Below are 17,442 nucleotides of genomic sequence, written 5' to 3'. Positions count from 1 at the left end.
CTGTTTATTCCCTTACCTATATTCAGTTTATGTTTCTACATCACCTTTTTTCCATTGAAGAATGAATGCATCAGATCAAAAATAAATCAATGTGTAAGCTATGTCATCGGCCAGCAAAACTCAAAGTAACTGTTTGCTCTTTTATGTTCCGACTTCAGAGAAGTTCTAAAACATTTTCTTTTTTCATATTACAGAATAAAGTTAGTACGGTGTGTATCTGTTACCATCATTATTTTCAAAATCTAAACATGGGTTTTGGAGAGGCTGTAGCCCACACTGGGCAAGCAGAGCGATATACACATCATGGGGGAATCCTCTAAGACCAACTTCATTTCCATCTTAAATTGGTGGAATATAACGTAGCTTACAATGCTAAAACAGATGTGTGCGACAGGAGTTAAAAGAAAAATGCTGGGAAAGAAAGAATGGGGAACTTTAGTAAATGGAGAGGAATTAACCTTAGAAATACATTTTAAAAATAAAAAGAAACATATGAAAGTTTTTCAGCCTTCTTAGATCAAGTCTTACCTCCCTTTGATTTTCTTTTGAGTCATGTATATTTCTTTCAAACTCCAAGTTTATAATGGAGCTAATTTGCTGATTTGAATTTATGGCTGGAATCTATAGTTCTAATCATCCATGACTTTCTCATTTTGAATATCTATTATTTGTTTAGAGAACTTATATTTGGAAGCAAGGAACAGAACCACCCCATTTCCTAGAATGTTAGCTAAACTCCCCAAGAGCATATAATATGTTGACTAGAAACCACAGGGAGGCCACATAGCCAAAGCAAGAAATTCTAACTAAGGATTCCAAATGCCTCTAACTGTATGGACTACATACATAAGCAATGGAGAAGATCTACAGCTGAATTATACATGCAGATTTTCCCCAGCACAAAGGTCATGATTCCTTAAGGAGCCCCAGTCAGGTCTTCATATTTTTTTTCAAAGAAAACATTTCCTTTTGGACTGTGGCTGGGGCCTCCAGTGAATTAAAATCTGCACTCAAAGATCTCTTGTTAACTGCGAAGCGCTGGTCCACCCCCCTGCCCTCTTTTAGCCTCTACAAGAGCTTTAGTGGCTTTAAAGGAAGTTTATTCAACTGCTTCTCATCACATCCACCCACGCAGACGTACATACAAAAGACCCAGGATGTCCAAAAATGCGGAGGTTGGAAACAGAAAGGAAGAGAGGAGGGGTGGGGAATGAAAAAAAGTATTTTTGAAATGTGTCCCTTCCAACCCATTTGTTATAACAGTGTGCTTTTACGCTGGTCACTTTAGTAAAATATTAGCTGTTAGCAGTTCTGTCGTCATCGATGCGGTGTGCTGAGCTCACCAGGACACCTCATGCTTTTTCAAAGCGAAGGAGAAAGGCAGGAAATAGCTGCTATTCCGTTTTTCTTTAATTTCCTGAAATGTGATGACAAATGAAGGTGACTGTAGGCATAAAAGAGTCCCTGGTGGGGCTTCTCTTGTACTGGTTCTTTTGTGTCACCGCAGAGAGGAATTTTTACCACCATTGCTTTGGTCCTCATCCACAGCTCATAAAAGATGTTGGAGCAGACTCTCTATCTTCATGGGGATGGGCTTCTCCCAGACTTCCCACAGAAATAGATTCCATAGATTTCTTCTCATAGAAATCCCATAGATTTCTCTTAAGACAGATTCCTCCCATCTTTAGTCACTACCGAAGGAAACGTTTTACAAACTATCTTAATATCCCCTTTCAGGATGTGCTCTGACAAAATATGCAAATACGTTATAGAAATCACTGGACCAGAAAGGGCACAGGACTGGGAGTAACCTAATCCCTATGTGGGTGGAGAAGCAGCTGTGAGATCGCCTAACAGAGCTTCACTCAACGACGACAGGCTTCGGTGAATTGAAACTGGCTTTGCAGTTACTGATAGTTCTTTGTCTAGGTTCATGTTGGCATGTCCACTGGTCTTGTGAAGGCAGCCATTTTGATGAGGCTTCATGGGGATAACCTTTTATAAAAAGCCTTCTAAAGATACAATCTTATGGCAGACTTCTGATCCCAGACCTTTCCACCTTTCAGTCCCCTATTCCACAAAGATCCATGAGCCCCGGATGCAGAAATTGTGTTGTGAATACATCCCTTGGGACTTGGCACCATATGATCTTTTGCTCTCTGCGTTTTGATTGGTTAAAGTTTTCTGTAATGGTCTCCATCAGTTCCAAAGAGAAGTTTCTTTGCTAAGGAAGTGGAAATTATGTCTAGGATGTGGCTCAGTGAAGCAGTGGATGAGGTTCTAGAAAGGACCTGCCAGTAGGTTATTTAATATTAAGTGTTTTAAGGGATCGGCTGAGTTCTTACACTTAACACTAGTACTTTGTAGTATGAATATTAGTCAGTGGGGCAAAGGCTCCGAAGCACCAGTTTGATTTCATATTCAATGAGATGTGCAGTTACTGCATTTAGCAATCATGTTTTGAAGATTTCTGTAAAGTAACATCAGTGAGTAAGAATGCTGCCCATGATCCTGTGAGACAATAATTACAATATCTGTTGCCTTTCTTATAATTGATAATTCAAGTAATGTCTTTTAAATTATGAGTTAATGTCATTGTTACCTCATTCCATTTCCTTTTCCATGAGATACCAAAACCTTATTATTTATCCTTCAAACTAGATCTCAGGTTCGTCGTCTTCTCAAAACTATTTCAATTCAAGAAACTAGGTGAAGAATTAGAGATTGAAGCCAGGCTTCAGTCTCTGGAAACTGATGACCGTAATTTTTTACTTGCAATAAGTCCACTCTTCCTTTCATGCAATGAAGTCTTCTCTGTGAATAAAGTTCTTTGGTGTTATCTCGTTTATTTTACTGTAAGGGAAAGCTTTCCTTGCATAAAATCTGGTCCTTGCTTCCCCCACCCCCAGCCTTTGGGTATTTCTGTCACCCATTATATATACCTTCCAATTTCTGCGATAAAATACCATAACCAAGACAACTTACAGTAACAGAATATGTTTGGATTGTGTTTCCAGAAAATGTTAAGTATTTACGTAAGAAGGAGCAGGAAGCAGAGAGATCACACCGTGAATGTCAAGCATGAAGAAGAGAGAAAAAACTTGAAATGGTGCAAGTCTTTAAACTCTCAAAGGCCACACCCACTGACACACCTCCTCCAACAAAGCCACACCTCCTAATCCTCCCCAAACGGTGCCATCAACTGGGGTCCAAGTGTTCAAATACATGAGCCTATGGGAGACATTCCCTTTCAAACCACCACACCCACCTTTCACTTTTCAAATCTTTTTCTGCCCCATCAGTGTAGCTGATATATTCTCCCATCCAATTGCTTCCATTCCTACTCTATACACTTGACAAGTTTTAATTCTGATGGAAATCTGTTTTCATTTTTGAAATACTTCTTCATAGAAATTTTCTCTGCATAGATCAGGATCATTGCTCATAGCACATCATTGTAATAGCTTTTTGTATTTCCAAGTCACTTAATTTTGCAGACTTATCTTTTCTCTCATATCTTGGTTCTTTTTTTTTTTTTTTCGGAGCTGGGGACCGAACCCAGGGCCTTGCGCTTCCTAGGCAAGCGCTCTACCACTGAGCTAAATCCCCAACCACTTTTCTCTCATATCTTAATATATAGAGTTTAACTCCAGGCTTTTATAGTGCAAGTATGTTTGGTAATGTAAATTGGTTAGATGATATTTTCAAAACAGTCTGTGGCACCTAAGGGCCTTAATAATATTTTAACTCATAAAGAATAACGTGAATTTGAAAATTATTTGAATATTGTAAGAGGTATCGATTTTCTGTTCTTCCAACTAATCATAATATTATATATGTAAAAAATGGGCCAAGAAAGATAAAGAAATAAGGGAGTAATTCAAATATTCAGAAATGTTGGAAATATCAGCAATTAATTTTATGCTTTATACAGATAATACATATATACACAAACATACATATATAATGCTACTGTGATAACATAAATTTCATTCCTCATTGGTTAGATCTTAGTTAAGAAATTCAAGACAAATTAAAACATTACTGGAGAGGGACAATCATTTGAGGGAAAGTCAAGAAAGACAGGCTTTGAGGCAAACAAGGTGATTTTATAATTTAAAATACAGAAAGGCTTACAGTTGGGAGAGGGACAGAGTCTAGTGCCCAACATAGTAAAGTTCACTGAGTTCAGCATATGCTGAAACAAAGCAGATGCTCAGAAACACACAGAACACCTGTGTATGCCAGGAACACAGTACCTTGATGGTATGTGCCATTATTCCGAATAAAAACAGAAATCACAGCCTCACAGTACCATCACCAACTTTATCAGCTAACACAAGAAATCTAGGAAGGGGGATTTACCACAACAAAGAGCTAAAATGAGGTCCTGGGGATGGGACATGACTGGGTTCCAGTCTCTCCCTCTTTTTCAGCTTTCTCTCTCCTACAGTGTGAGTCCCTTCCCAGGATGATAGATGGATGGAGGTCTTGGGAACCATGAGGCGAAGTAATACATTCCTCCCTCCCTGAAGATTATTTTCTCGGATATTTGTTCCCATTAAACAGTGCTGGTTAATGCAGCAAAATGAGCTGTTTCAACAGCGGTAGAAACAAGCCTAGTGTAATGATAAGTGACTACCAAAGGAAAAAGATGTAGTGAGGGAATGAATGGTCAAACATTTTACCAAAATTGGTCTTACTAATGACCTTAAGATCACTAGCTAACTAAAAATTCCTACCTGGGCAATGCTTTAAAACCTCCTGTTTGTAAAGGTAAGATCCTCTTTCAGCATTACATTGGATGGGCTAACCTTCTCTAAGATTTGCCCTGAGCCCTTCCCCAGTTCATGCCAATGACTCTAATGGCTCCTTAACTCTTTATGATCCCTGAATTTCTTTTTATCACCTGTTCATAAACATCATTCTTTTCTGACCTACAGGCAATTTATTCTAATTTGTCTCAGCTGTCCCCTGTGGATCCTTTCTGACCTTCAGAAAAGCAATCAAGAATGTTTTGTAAATAATGGCTCTCTTCTGAAGGATTAGCTTTCAACCCATATTTCCTTTGTCTTGCCGATGATCCACTTGGGTTTCTTTGTTGTCTCTTTAGCATCTTTTCTCTACCATATGCAAGTTCTGTGAAGGTGGTGGCCCCGTCTGTTTTCTTCTCAAAAATTTCATTATTCAGCATGCTGAAACCAAATGAAATCATAACATACACCTCCCCAACTAACAAATTAATATTCTTAGTGTAATTTCCCACAGACAGCGATGTATTGGAGATATCTGGCTCTACTTTACCCCCCAAGTCCTCCCACAACTCAGATTTCAGGACACCAGTACCAGGTTGGAATCTCTGTCCTTCTTTTGAGTGTTGGGTTTGTATGGATAATGCTTAATCCTGGGTTGAGAATGGTTGCATGTCCGGTAAGCAGAACTGGATTTGGCTTCCTGATGTCTCTGTGAATGTTCTGCCTGCGCTGTGGAAAGGAGTCAATAATAACAGAAAGTTAGCATGAAAATGAGATGAACTGAGTGCAGCATATGCTGAAACAGAGCATACCCTCAGAGACACATTCATACATGAGGAACAGAGTGGACTTGATGGTATGTGTAATGGTTATTAGGAGAGATTCCTAAGGACTGCAGCTGTCACGACGGCCGGGCCTCACAGTCCCACCAACAACCTTATCAGGTAACACAAGAAACCACCACAAAGGTGAGAGCTCAGAAGGGTTATCTCCTTTACGTATGAAAACACAGGATCAGAAGTAACGAAGCTTATCAAAGACAAAGCTATCACAGGGTATTCTGAGGGCTGGTTCCTTTCTTATACCCCAAATCATGCTTCCACTGCAGTCAAAAGGCAGGGTTACTTTCAGTGTCTTTTTGACCATGGGAGACATCAACAAGTATTCGTTGTAAAATGGTCTAGTTTTATTTTACCTGTTTAAATAGGCTATCATGTCTATATTCTCAAATGCCCACCTTGTGATAAAGAAATCTTAAATCTCTCAAACGCACATGGCTTATTAATCTAGAGTCACTCGATTGTACAAGCATTTCTTGCTTTCATCAGATTATTAGCTGCTATAGTCTGGTTCATAAATGTCCCCCAGGGGCTCCTATGATTGACAGTTGCCTTTTAGCTTGAGGCACTGTTAGGAGATAATGACTCTAAGGGGGAGTAGACAAGTGGAAGGAGGGCCACGCTTTCCAATGAGATATATGGTCTGGCATATTCTCCTTGCTTTTCAACCACCATGAAGTAAAGACTTTGTAATGCACCCTGGCCCCCAAAGTACCCGAACCAACTTGATTATGGACTGTAATTTCTAAAAGTTGAGCCCAAATAACCTTTTCCTCTAATTTTTTCTTTGTTGTTGTTTGACCATGTGTTTTGTTACCGCAGTGGGAAACTGACTAATATGGTACAAAGTGATCAACATGTTCCCTCCTTTCCCGGACTCTCCCATCCCCAGCCTGGTAGGTTTCGTGCTACTCTCAACACCTATGAGATTAATCTTCTCCAACGCCACATATGAAATCACTGGTCTCAGCTTATGTTCATGTTGTTGAATAAAATATCCTGACTAAAGTAACTTTAGGGAGAAAGGGCTTGTTTTTGCTTACATTTCAAAAGTATCGTCATGATGGAAAAATCACAGCAGCAGGAGCCAGTTACATTGTGTCTACAGTCAGGAACAGGGAGTGATGATTGTATGACAGACCTGAGCTGGATTTCACCATTTTGTATGGACCAATATCCCATGTTAAAGTAAAGGTCCTTCCAAAATTAAGATAATGTCTTTCTCACGAATTTAAGAAATCGTGAAACCTCCCACAAGCTTGCTGAAAGTCTAACAGAACCAAATCCCTCACTGGTTTGCCAAGGGGCCTCCTAGGTCATTCTAGAATCTGGAAAATTGGCGCCCTAGCTATCCTATCATGCAGTGTGTGCCTTTCTTAGCCTGGCTTACATCGCGTATCACAGAATGTTTCAGTTCTACACATGCTGTCACAAATGACAAAATCTTACACTTTATGGCTGAGTAGTATTTCTCATGCACATATCACATTTCCTTTATCCATTCATTAGTAGGTACTTTCACTTCCTGGCTATTGCAAATGTTTCAACAAACATGAGAATGCATTATTTTCTTGGATGTATGCATTGAACTTTATAGAGAGGACTTATCATCTAAAAATTAGTACCAAATGGACACGAGGCTGGGGAGATGGTTCAGGTGGTAAAGAGCTTGCAGTTAAGCACGAGGAACCCAGTTTGCATCCTCAGCCATGTAAAAGAACAGGCAGGGAAGCACATGTCTGCTATCCCAGTAGTGATGAGGCAGGGACAGGTGGAGATATATATATATATATATATATATATATATATATATATATATATATATATCCATATGCATGCACCTGCATCTGCCACACCTGCACACACTCACATGAACACATGTATATATCACATATACACAGAGAGGATGAAAGGGTAAACTTGTTCCCTGAGGTGTTACATGTTGTTTATCATGGTGCTTTGCAGAATCATCCTAAGGTGCCTGTGAAAGGGGCTGCTTAAAAAGTCTTAAAGTTATGGTGCTCCTTCAAATTCCAGAAATGCTGGAAAGATTTAAGATACAATTCAGACATTCATATTCAATAGAGGATTGAAAGCATAATTTGGAAATATAGTTTTGGTTTGCTCAATTACCTAAATGTTCAGGCAAAATTCAGTTTAAAAAAATCATTTACTGTAGCTGGAGGATTTCTTTTGAAGTCAATTTTATCTACTGAAAAGGAATGGTTTAAAAAAAAATGCATGTTTTTAGCTTGGTATGGTAGTATACTCCGGTAATATCAGCACTTTGGAGGTAGACACACCCTCTGTGAATTCTAGGTCAACTTGTCTATACAGTGAGTTCCAGGCCAGGCAGAACTGCAAAGTAAGAACCCATCTCAAAAAAAAAAACAAAAACAAAACAAAACAAAGCCCCTACCAATTTATCAGTAGGCACACTTCTAAGAACGAATGACTAAAGTCCAATTACACTCCAGCAACAACCCCTTTTAGATGTGCCTTTCAGATTAGAGCTAGCCTCTCATGTACCTAAGGTATATCTTTAAAGTGTCCCTGGTGGAAAATAAGTGATGCCAACAGTTACATGTTCAAACATGAGCAGCACATTACTTCCAGCAAGCCCTTTGTGTCTGCTGCATTTCATGAGGGCGGTGTTTCCTCTCTTCTGTTTTTACTGGACAAGGACCTGCTTACCCAGTACCACACACCACACATCCTGTTTATCAGTAGATTGAAAGGAGTTAAACAAGTTTTGTTTCCTTTCCCACGTGTTGCTGTGGTACCTTATCATTACTCTCTTTGTGACATTATGTACCGTGCTACCAAATGGTCACCATCATCCAGGGTGATTTTTCATTCTTGGATATTACCTGTTCGTAATTAATTGTCAATTTGTTTGAGAGCTCAAGAGACTGCTCCTCCACTTCCTGAAGGTACAAAACGTGTTACAGTTTTACCTTTTGCGGATCCCATTCTTGAGAAGAACCAAGCCCCGCATCCCCCCGTAAGCAGCTCTCATGTGACATGTGAATCTGTTTCTGCCACTGAGATTCTCACTTCAGATTTATGACTCTAGCAGAGCAGAGAGACCACATCTTGCTTTAATGTAATTTCACATAGTTCCTGAGGCAGCTGCTTGAGGAGACTGCATACCATTACACTGATGTTCTATTTACAAAAAACTCCTCACTATTTAGCATTCATGTAAACTTCTCAGCTAGTTCCCTTAGAAACCCATCAGTCCAAACTAGAAACAAGTCCTATCCCTTTGCTAATTCACCGCCTTGCCTTTAGCATTCCCGATATCCTACTTGTAATAAGCATAAAAGTTGAAGAACCAGCGTACATACTACAGCCCTCGGTTAATGCTCCTCCCCCAGCAGAGGGATTACATTTAAAAACGATGTCTTTTTTTCTCTAGCAGCCAATCACACTCTGAACGACGGTATGCAGGCAACATATTGGTTATGTAGGGGTATGATGGGTACACTGTTGAACTCCACCTCCCAGTGTCTTCCTCTTTTCAAATATTTCACAACACTGGTTCCTGGCTCAAGGCCAGATCCTCGAGAATAATGGAAATGTAAAAAGGTCCTGCTCTCAGACACATCAACTTCACCACTTCGAAAGAAAAGAATAGATTCATCTGGCTCGCCACATGGAATGTTGTTTTCCTGGCTCCAAGTCTCATGAACACTAAATTCAATTACATAATGGACCATGTGATGTGGATACTGCTAGTGCTCTATTTGGGTCAGTGGGACTAAGCACAAATAGAATAATCAAAACCGCAGTGAATGTGGAATGCTTGTTTGGGCTTGCTGGGGAGGCGGTGGAGAGGCCTGAGGATGTTATTAGAGTGAATCACGCTGATTCTATTCCAATGCGACGCGCAAGTTCTTGTGTGGTGCAAGGAAAAATTCTGCACATGATTTTCCTTAGGTGCAAGGGTGCCCAAGAAAGTAAGGAAATAGCCAATTATTACCAGATAGGTGCCACAGCCGTTTCTGGGTCAGGCAATCATCCTGCATCAGGAAAGCAAGGTTTAAAATGTATGTGATGTTGGCCATTCATTTTTCCCTGTGATAATGGTTTTTGTCAAAAGAAATGTGGTAAAAGATCACACAGCCCATTCTACTTGGGGTCAAATCTTATAGCCAACTGTTACTGTCTATGAGATTTGGTGGTGATGTATTTAATATGTTCAAAATTAAGGGATTCTTTTTTCTTTTCCAGTCTGAAAATGAAAGCAAAATATCAACTGTCAACTTTCCTTAGTGTTGTGTTGTGATGATATCCATATAAAATGCTTATTTAAATAGCTTTTAGGAAGCAGGAACACATAAGCTGTCACTTTTATTCAAACCTTCAAGAAGAGTCCTCCTATGGTTTGTAAGTACAGAAAACAGCCCAGTTAGAATAACCTGCCTTCCCTGTTGTCACCAGAGAGGAGGTTCTGTGGCATGGCATGTACAGTATAGTGTTGTACCTGGAACATCTTGGGCAAGCAAACAGAGGTGGTCACCTTACTAGGTTCCAATTACATTTCTAGTTGTATTACCTATATCCCTTGCACCACCAAGCCAAAGCAAGTGTCTTAATTTGGTCTTTATTGCTGTGAAGAGACACCATGACCAAGGCAACTCTCATAAAGGCGAACATTTAATTGTGGCTGGCTCACATTTCCAAAGTTCAGTCCATTATCAACATGATAGGAAGTATGGCATCACACAGGCAGACTTGGTGCTGGAGGAGCCAAGAGAGTCTACATCTCAATTTGAAGACAGCTTGTATCTTCCACAGCGCGCAAAGGAAGGTCTCGTCTGCACTGGGTAGGGCTTGAGCACTAGGAGATCTCAAAGCCTGCCTACATAATGACGTACTTCCTTCAATGAGGCCACGCCTATTCCAACAAGGCCACAGCTCCTGATAGTGCCGCTTCCCACGAGCCAAGCATAGGCAAACCACCACAGCAAACAAGCAAGCAGAGTTGAAATTATTATCACTACTAACCGGTTTCCAGAAGGAGACACATCTGACAAGGCTAAAACCTTTATGATGAAAGTCCTTTTTTAAGTAAAGAGAACCATCAACGGAAATAAGATGCGTCTTTTTCTCTACTTATTGGATTTTGTTACAGTTCCCCATCTATTTAGTTTTAACAGAGTGGTTGCTAAGACAACCTTTTCCCGATGGAAGCAAAAGACACTGATGGGATTGGCCATTGCTCTCAGCTACTCAGATGTCTGCAGGGAAAAGATTTCCTGATTATCTTTCTCCTATGGTGGTCATGGGAGTGAAAAGAATTAGTAACTCTTCTGATGGAAAGGTGGGAGTTAAAAGAGAAACTTTAACTGGGAGAAACATTTGTATGATGCTGGTCTTCAGGGAAAGAAGGGGACATAATGTTTTGTTTTGATTCATATTGCAATATATGGTATTAAAGGACTGTGGCATTATGACATCATCCCAAAATGATTTCATGAAAAGATTTCGTTTTTCTCTGCTCAGCATCAGAGAGACTTCCCAGTTCCACTCCCTTCCACTACTGATGAAGCCTTAAATGTCCAGTACCTTCATCCCTGATGGTACCCAAGATGAAAACCTCCAACTTCCCTTCTTAACAGCTTGAACATAAGAGACTGGAAAGAATGGGAAATGATTGAGTTTCTTCAGACAGATGGTCAGACGGCATGTTACACACCTACTTCCCACATTGCGTCAGATCCCAGTAGCTTACAACTGTAGCTGGACACAGTGCCACGTTTCTGCAGTCTGAGCCCTGGAGAGGCAGAGGCAGGATGACCAGGAGTTCATAGCCAGCATCAGCTTCATAAAGGTTGAGGCCATTCCAAGCCACATGTGACCTGACTCAACATGAAAAAGGAAAAAGAGGTAAAGGGAGAGGGGGAAAATTGGGAAGACGTCTGTGTAAACTTCTTTTTACTGTCATCTTCTTTGCTGAGTGTGACTTTTCATTTTCAAAAATATTTTCCAAGTAACAGATAGAGATTATAATTGTATATTTATTGCAGGTGCTGGATGAATTGTTTTACCTACAGAGTCTCATTCATTCCTCACAACATTCAGGAGGCATAAGCTCTTCCAGATAGATGGGTCCATAGAGAAATCTACTCCAACTCCTGTTTTCTTGGTAAACAACAGAACCTGGCTTCGATCTCAAAATTGGCTGGCTCTTATGTTCACATTCATACTCACAAATTACACTTTCCTGAAATTCAAAAACATCTGCTCTTGACACAAAGGCACAAAACATGGTGTCTATTTCTGTACCGGCTCTCTCCCCCAGGCGAAGGCTTTCCCTCTAAAACTGTTTCCCACCTGGAGCACAAGTGCAAGGGTTGCTGTCTCTCTTCCAACTTGTTTTTTGCCTGATCCTATTTAGCTTCTCCTTCCCTCTTCCTTTTTCCTTCCTCTCTTACAGTTACTCCCAGGGGCCCACCAGGAAGAAGCTCAGTAACGCCCGTTGCCTACCCTCCATCCCAATGCCCCGTTCAACCCACCCAGCCAACTACAATTATTTATCAAGTACAGATTAAATGGAACTCTTCAGGGAGTTCCGTGTCTACCAAAGCTGCTTCAGAACAAAATAAAACAACTCTCTCTCTCTCTCTCTAATGGGGATTCTATTAGAAAGAATTTTTGAAAGAACTCCATGCCAATAATTATCACCTCCCATGATAATTGTTGATTAACCATGGCCTTTGACTGAATATCAGTAGAGCCTGCTGAGGAAAAGGAAAAGCCATGGCTCTGCTCTGCCACTGCTGCTTCCTTGATTCTATGTAGTTCCCCTTAGACAACGCATATGATTCAGCAGAGGAGTAAAGAGTATTGCTTGAAAACTTTGTCTCTGGTCCTATAGAAAATACGAGAATAAAAAGGTGAATAAATGATCTGCCTACCCTATGAAATACTATTAATTGACATATATACATATATGTATTCACACACACACACACACACACATATATATATATATATTCACCACTTCTTCACACATACATACACACAAATATATAGTCACTATATATATGTGTGTGTATATATATATATATATATATATATATATATATATGGTCACAAATCAGTGTAAGAGCTTATTTAAGCTACCTTACAATTTAATAGATGGAAATGCACCCAAAGAATAATTATTTTCACAAATAGCATAAAGGAGTTAATTTCTTAAAATTCATGTTTGCACTTGAATTCACAGAAGAGAAGCAGACAAGTTTAGGAGGAAGAACAAGAAAGTGTTAAATGAATCTCTTTTGAGAGAAGGCAACACGAGTTTAGGGGAAATTAAAGAAACACAAATAACGCTCTATGCTTGTAGGTTGGTTTAATATAAAAACAGAGTTTGAACATGATAGGTGCTCTTCTTCAACTGTCCCAGCATGTTCTCACACACCATCCCTTACCTGTGTAGGAAATAAAATCAGATGTTATTATCTTTCCATTTTATGCATGAAAAACTATAGAAGAGTTGGGCAAATTATGCTTCTCAACAGCTATCTGAAATCATGTGTGCTGCCAGCACACATTTAATCTACAGAAGAAATATGAATCTACATACATCATGGTCACATCCGTCATGGCCTTGGGAATGTTGTGAAGCATTCTATGTGCTGACCAAGCATGTTTAACATTGACTGTATGTCCCACCAATGCAGGAAGAACATTGATGAATGAGGCATAACCCTGGATTCATGGGGCAGTTCTTTGCAAAGCAAGAGACATACTAAGTTTTTTCGAATAAGTAATTGTATTGATAAAATAATTGCAAAGTAAAAAGTCCAAAGTGGCTAAGAAGGATTATTGGTCACAGTAGACTTTGCTGGTTTCTAGAGAGGTGTGTGTGTGTGTGTGTGTGTGTGTGTGTGTGTGTGTGTATACATAGTCATGCCTCTCTAAAGATATATATATGTATATGTGTATATATGTATATATATATACATATATATATATATATATATATGCAGTAAAAGGAGAGGAATAAAGACCCTTCACCATTTCCTGATCACTGACTCTTACCATCTTCAAGGACTTTCACAGATATGGAGTCATTACAGCAAATATGCTCTCATTATAAGTGAAATAACAATGCAGACTTACCAGTATGATGGTTTAAGGTCTCTTCCAAATTCATGCTGCAACTCAGTTGTCATTATATGAGGTGGGGCCTTTAAGATCAAAGGATACATTTAGCCCAGCTCTCCATGCTGCACAAAAGTCCATGTTGGATGCTGGTTCCAGGTTCTTAGGTTTCTCGGCCTCCTGAACTGAATACCAAATAAACTTCTATTATGTGTAATTCACCGAGGCTGTGGGATTCTCTTACAGAAACAGAACATGGAGGAAGACATCTAGGAATGCTTAGCTAGGCACAAACCAGAAATATGCACCCTTCAGCCTGGTGCACAGTCACAGTGTTTGACAGTCTCACAAAATGAAAGCCACCTTCATAAGGAGACCAAACTAAAGAAGAATGGTCCACAAACAAAGGAAAAGTCGGCGGAGAAGGCGGCTAGCTGGAGTCATTCATATGTCACACTCATAGCCATTGTCTGGAAGAAATGTAGCCAGCAGGAGGACCTCGGGAGATAATAAAGCTAATTATTTTTATGTTGTTTTTTGTGTTTTCTCTTCCAGGACATGTCTTATCCCACTCAGGTTGTTAGTACAAAATGCTGTAGGTTGTGGAGTTTATAAATGACAGGACTTCATGTTCCAGAGGTGTGCAGACTGAGAAATAAGGTACCTACCTGCTCACATGTGCCAGGAACAGACAGAGTTCCCTGCTCTCCTGTCACCACTACTCCATCTTCAGGGTCCCCCCCTTCATATCCTTCCTCCCTAAGATCACCATTTTAGGGATGAAATTTTAACATAGGAATTTGGAGTAGGAGCACGAGAATTCTAAGCATGACAGACCTTAAGGTTGTTTCCAGAAGAATGAAAAATGCAGTCCAAGCTTAGGAAAATCCTAGCAAGATTTAAAAGGAAAAGATATGCATATAATATATATTATATCATATGATTAATATATACATATGTAACACATTCATAATAATAAATAACATAATTAGCACATGTTTAATATTATAGGTTATATAATATTATATGTGATATTATACATACAATTACTATATCATATATACTATATTACATATTATATAAATATAATATAAATAATAAACACTATTTACATTTATATTACATTATAATATTAAAAAATAAAAATATATTATATACTATTATATATGCACATAATATAATATGATGTATGAAAATATTATTATATATTAATATAATATATGCACATACCATTAAATACATATTTATATATAATATACTTATATATTAATATATAATCAATATATATAGTATTATACACAATAATAACGTTATACTATATGCATATGTATGTATAGTGTGTGTGTAAGAGTGTATTGAATACAGTCTGTGTTAGTCAAAGGCCTAAGGGGCTCTCTGCTAGGTTTGACCCAACTCATGATCAGATATTTTCAGGACCCTTTGCTATTAGCACTTGAATATTTGGTGGAGGAAAAATGATGTATGGGTTTTTTTCATAGAAAATGGCTGTTTTCACTGGTATAAAATGAAACTGTTCTAAAATGGTGAAACCCAAAATGCATAAAGTAAAGGGCGAAGGCAGCATGCTCAAGGAACTTGAAACTATTGAAAGTAGGCATGCAGGTGCAGACTTGGGAGTCATGTACTGGAGTGAAAGCCTGCTTAGCTCATAGAGACTAAGAAAGCACCCAGCAGACCTTCCTCCTCAGCTGACATTCTTAAAAGGAAACGGTAAGCTCTCCTCCTCCACACTGTCCCAAAATCCCTCGGATGGAATACCCCGCCCTTCTACTTCCTGTGCATATCTCTAGCTATCCTCCTGACTTCCTCTTACTCTCTACGGTTTTTTCCTATTTCCTCCCTGTTGCTTCCTCCACCTCTCGACTTAAGGTTGGTTGACTTTATTTAATCCTGTTTATAAGAAGCAGAAAACTCTTGGATTAAGGGTATGGGCTAAGTTTTCCCAGTGAATAACACAATCTTGGGGTTCATAATGTGATCAAATATCCTGGAACACACAGGAAAGGAACCTGAGGTTAGGGCACGTCAAATAACACTCTGTTTATATTGCTATTAAGAAGCAGAGTATGAACTAAAATTTGACCCATTTCATTCTAAAATCCGTGCTTTTAAATCTCTAGGACCTGGGGCAGGTTAGATGTTCAGGAAGGAAAGGAACGTGTTTCGCAAGTCTCATGAACTCAGTTTATTCACAGAATACACATGAAGGCAGAAGGGAAAAAATTAATTCCACAAAATTGTCCTCTGACCTCCATATACCTATCTGTAAACATACCTTACACACAATAATAAAGTTTAGATCTCTAGGCCTTAGGATTAATGATTTAATAAATAAGGTAATACAATCCAATGGGGTAAAGAATCACGAAACAAAGGCTAGATTGCATATTGGTCAATAATTTGCATACTCTCTTCTGCCCAATCAGAAGCAAGCACAGACAAAGATTCTTGGGTAATGACTAGGCAGTTTAACTAACAATAATTCTCTAAAATGTAACACTCAACATTTTTAATCAAAACGAGTGTTATCGCCGTGTTATTTTAGGAGGCAATTTCTACAGGGTAATATACCTATAATTTTGATTCCTCAGGTCTCGGGGACATGCACCCTCCTGTCAACACCTACTACGCATGCGTGGCACAAAAAAATTTGAATGATTCATTAAATGCAAATCGAAGGCAGCACATATGGGGAAGTGTTTATAAGGTGGTTGGGGAAAGAAGCCTGCAACAAATTCTGGTTAATATCCTTACCAGAACCTGCTGGTCCCTTCCGATAAGATCCTGGAGTCGATTCTGGAAAAGCTGAATGCAAAGCTTGTGTTACTCTCCAGTGCCTGGGTTGAGACACGCTCTTCCCTTAAAGCCCTAAGTCGAATTCCTTTTTATCAATACTAGGTCTTTGTGTGGGTAATTCTAGAACAGGGCACCTTATCGACAAAGCAAAATTCTGCTAGCAAAATTCTGAATGGGTGATGAACTGTGCTCACACTCGAGCCAAAGCTGCCAGCACGGGATTATCAACCGAAGCAATATTAAATGGAGTTTAAATTATTGTTTTAATAAGGCAGAATCTGGATTCCTCCCTGGTTCTTGACCAGAAGCCTTTGTCAAAGAATCAACTTTCCTTTTTGTTTTACCTCCAAAGTTTACCTCATGTAACGTGGGAGAAACTATTATTTAAATTATACAAGCCGCCCTGGGTTCCCCGGCAGCACTTTCTGAGCCTCTTTATGGATGAACTACTTGGACGTTGGTCAAATTTTAATGAAATCAAAACGAGGATAGCATTGCTTTCTTTTTAGGTCATCGGGGTAAAGAGGACGTGGGGACAGCTAGAAATAGTTAGAGAAAAACTGGAGATGAGTCTGCGGATGTTTGAACCCTGTGAGCACTATTTGGCTGGCTCTCTGACCCAGTCTGGCCTCAGTGAGCTCCAGGAAAAACCTGAGGAACGTCAGGTGTTGCCTCAGTCAGTTGGTAACCAGGAAGCCAGCTACCTACTGGCTACATTGGCCTACCCTGGCACTAGTGGTCAAAGGGTCTGTGCCATGACTCAATGTGGCGTATTTGTTCTTGGAAGAAAACCTTTTTCTGTCTGCATGGATGGATATATGAGGGATGTCTTAAGAGACTAGGGACGGTTCTCTCCAGTGCCAGGTTTGCGTGCAGCTCTATCTCCAGTTTTAAAGATTGTGAGGAATGAGAAC

The 17,442-nt window shown here is 39.4% G+C and overlaps 1 long non-coding RNA gene across 1 annotated transcript; it reads right to left on the bottom strand.

The window, feature by feature from the left end:
- Positions 1-12,939: 12,939 nt before the first annotated feature.
- On the bottom strand, positions 12,940-16,602 carry LOC102548224 (uncharacterized). The gene is made up of 4 exons (XR_015642569.1): positions 16,487-16,602; positions 14,549-14,600; positions 13,730-13,896; positions 12,940-13,035 (listed from the first exon to the last, which is right to left on the bottom strand). It is a non-coding gene; the product is annotated as an uncharacterized LOC102548224 (long non-coding RNA).
- Positions 16,603-17,442: the final 840 nt, after the last annotated feature.

This window comes from Rattus norvegicus, chromosome 18, assembly GCF_021556685.1.
Source record: "Rattus norvegicus strain SHRSP/BbbUtx chromosome 18, alternate assembly SHRSP_T2T, whole genome shotgun sequence".
Lineage (NCBI taxonomy): Eukaryota > Metazoa > Chordata > Mammalia > Rodentia > Muridae > Rattus > Rattus norvegicus.
This window is presented reverse-complemented; position numbering and strand designations above follow the sequence as displayed.